This window comes from Rutidosis leptorrhynchoides, chromosome 1 (genome assembly GCF_046630445.1).
Source record: "Rutidosis leptorrhynchoides isolate AG116_Rl617_1_P2 chromosome 1, CSIRO_AGI_Rlap_v1, whole genome shotgun sequence".
Classification (NCBI taxonomy): Eukaryota; Viridiplantae; Streptophyta; class Magnoliopsida; order Asterales; family Asteraceae; genus Rutidosis; species Rutidosis leptorrhynchoides.
This window is the reverse complement of record NC_092333.1, coordinates 313,272,763-313,276,814: the sequence shown is the minus strand read 5'-3', so window position 1 is coordinate 313,276,814 and position 4,052 is coordinate 313,272,763.

Sequence of the window (4,052 nt, the reverse complement as noted above, 5' to 3'; positions counted from 1 at the left end):
ACATACTTTAAATATCCTATTAATTGTTTGAAGGCATAATATTCGTAACATGGTATTTCAATTTTGCATATGTTATTCCTTTGGCAGAAGTTCACAGTGCAAAACGTTCAAAAACGAATTACCTTAAAAATGCTCTGTTCAGTTGTACAATACATAGTTGTACATAAAATTTTATGATATGCTTCGTGCATAGCAGATGCTTTATACATAACAAACATTAAAGTATTTGGTGCAAGAACACAAGCAAAGCATAATCACTACAGTAACCGTATATTTGTGGCATTCAAGTTATCAATGTTTATTACAAATGGTTGCTCATCAAATGGTTACAAATTTATGAAAATTCAACATTGAGCACATCCTCAGCAGAGGACTCCTCTCTGCTACATACTTCATCATAAACATCTATCTTCAGATTAATCAATCTGTCTCTAGCTTCATCAACCTTCTTCAGGGTTCCAGGAGGCATCAGATTCGTAATAGCAGCAGGGAGAGACTTGTTTGGAGCAAGGCATCTGGTCAATTTGTCTGTCACATCAGCAATAACATGGGTGCGTATAGCATCAACATAATCATTGTAGGGATTCTCCACAAGACTGGATCCAAGCACCTTCGCTATCAAACCTGGTATACCCTTCTTAAGCTCGGCAAAGTTGCTCTCACCCTTCTCCGCCCTCTGGAGAAGCCCAGCAGACTTATCCCTTTCTGCAGATAGCTGCTTTTCCAACTCAGCAATCTTCAACTGATCCTCCTCAACCCTTTTCTTCTCAGCATCCACCAACTTGTCTTTCTCCTCTTGCAGGGCAGTAGCAGCATCTAGAGCATTTTTTAGCTCAGTCTCCTTAGCTTTTATTGTTTTCTGAGAGTCACTCAAGGCACGCTCAGCATCAGCAGCTCTCTTACGAGCATTTGAACCATCAGCTATATCTTTACGGGCTATAGCAAGAATAGACTCCTGATGCTCCTGCAGTTGCAGGACGGACTCTAGCTGATTGGTTAGCAACAAGTGAGTAGTAGCAGTTGATTCCCTGAGTTGTTCAGAACGGAGAGCGTTTAAATGAGGTTTCAACTCAGGGATAGCACAACCCTGCAACAGCAAAATATTATGATTAAATATTGCAAGATTGCATAAATAAATTGCAAGTACAGGCATGCAGATGATTTAATCGTTAATACCTGAAGAGCAGTTGCAAAACCTTTGCTCTTAGTAGCAGGACAATCAATGAGTGCCTGCAACGTACTAACATGAGCAGGAACTTGTGGCACTTGCACATTTGATTATGTGACAGCAGGGTTGCCAGTGTTGGGAGGAGGAGAACGATAAGAGGCATCGTCCTCCGTCCTCTGTTCAAACTCAGATTCATTAAAGGGAGTGAATTTAGTGTTTTATCTCCTTCACTCTCACGGTTTTCCTCTGGCACCCGTTCACCGCCCTCAGTAGCCTTCCCTTGGCTATCATCAGATTCTGCTAAAATCACTAACAAGAACAAATTAGCATTATGAACAAATGTGACGACCCGGAAATTTCCGACCAAATTTAAACTTTAATCTTTATATTATTCCGGCACGATAAGCAAAGTTTGTTAAGTTAAATCTCAAGAATTTTAAACTGTGTTCATACATTCATTATAACCTCGACCAAATTCCAACGATTCACGAACCGTTATATATAAATAGATATGTATATGTATATATATATATTATAACTTGAGAATATTAATAAAGTATTAAACGTATAATACTTTACACAAACGTATTTGTTTCAATATGATTTTCGACGAAAAAAAATATATTAAATGATTGAATTATCAGAAACATTGAATTATGATTATAAGTCTCTGTTGAGAGGTCCACTATGATTTGAGAAAATCTATTCCTCTTAACGATATTCAGAATAATTTGTAAAGCTATTTATAAATAAAAACAAAAAGTGTCATTTACGAAAGTTAGACAAAAGTTAGAGGAGAATTGGTTTCCATAATATTCTATTAATCTATTTTCAAACGTACAAAGACGTTTTCAGTTTAAAAAGAACTTTATTATTAAAATGTATATAACTTTTATAAATATCTAGAATCACTTTTGACAACTCATTACTTAACCAGTATAATAAATATAACGATATTTATATTTTATGTCATTAAATATATATAACGATTTAAATTAATATTATATATATTTATACGCGTATTATACATACATAGTTTTTATACTTTTACTATACTTTAACTTTACCTTTACTTTACTTTTACTTTACTTTAACTTTAATAATTCACTTTAATAATTCATACTTTAATAATTCACTTTAATTATTCATACTTTAATAATTCATACTTTAATAATTCACTTTAATAATTTATACTTTAATAATTCACTTTAATAATTTATACTTTAATAATTCACTTTAATAATTCAAAAATCTATTATAAATAGAATTCAATAGGTTTTATTATTTCATAGAAACTTGAAAATATATTTCTCTAAACTCTCTCAATCGATTTGTATATATATATATATATATATATATATATATATATATATATATATATATATATATATATATATATATATATATATATATATATATATATATATATATATATTGCTCTGTATTATTTCAAGATATTATTAGTATACATAAAATATTACGACGGAGTGCTGTCCTAGTGATTTCCAAATAGTTTTTTTTAATGAGTCGAAGCTAAGGAAATTATGGGTTATAGCTATGGAGGTGATGGGTATGGTTCATGGGTATGCTCGTGAGGTCAATCTAGTGTTTATCATCTCCGTTGCGTCTACGTACTTTCCTGCAATATTGAATCTCAATATTGATACGTTCGTGAATCCGAGGCTAACCTTGCACTTGTTAAATGACGTTATATGTATTTTTACTACGAAATACAGTATGGTGAGTTTCATTTGCTCCCTTTTATATATATTTTTGGGACTGAGAATACATGCGCTGTTTTTATAAATGTTTTACGAAATAGGCACAAGTACTAAAACTAATTCTACGTGGGTTTAAACCAAAAATATACCCTTAGCTTGGTAACATTAAACTACTTGTCTATATACGGTAGGCGCGAATCCTAAAGATAGATCTATTGGGCCTGACAAACCCCATCCTGACTATGAGATGCTTTAGTACTTCGAGGTTATTTTAAACACACCTGATCTGGTGTACTTCAGAGGGTAAAATATGAACGTTAAGGCTTGTTACCGGGTGCCTACAACTTATAGAATACTTTTATACACTTGCGAGTGTACATATATTTATAAACGGAAATCTTGTGGTCTATTAATATATGAAAATGATTGTTATGATAAACCTATGAACTCACCAACCTTTTGGTTGACACTTTAAAGTATGTTTATTCTCAGGTATTAAAGAAATCTTCCGCTGTGCATTAGCTCATTTTAAGGATATTACTTGGAGTCATTCATGGCATATTTTAAAAGACGTTGCATTCGAGTCATTGAGTTCATCAAGATTATTATTAAGCTAATTATAGTTGGATGTATTATGAAATGGTGTGCATGCCGTCAACTTTCGTTGTAAAGAAAGTTTGTCTTTTAAAAACGAATGCAATGTTTGTAAAATGTATCATATAGAGGTCAAATACCTCGCGATGTAATCAACTATTGTGAATCGTTTATAATGTATATGAACGGGTCCTTTTAACAAACATAACAGTTATATGCAAAAACATGTGCATTATCAAGAAAGAGCAGAATGGACATACTTCTTCTACGTTTCTGCTTTTGGCCCCCATCTGTACTTTTCACCCTCTTAGATCCTATGCTCTTCTTCCTTGTCTTTTGGGTTGGAGGGGGGTGGGGTTTGTTTCACCCGTGATATCAACTGAACCAGATGTCTGCTGCTCGGTGGTGGTGGTGTCATCCGCTGTCCGTTCAGTGTCTATTTGTTCAGACCCGGACTCACTATCGGAGCTGCTAACAACGATTCCTTCCCCCTTTTCAGCAGCAGTAGCATCAGCAGCAGCCTTAGCCTCAGCTGCGGCTCTCTCTGCCTCTAGCTCTTCAGCAGTTTT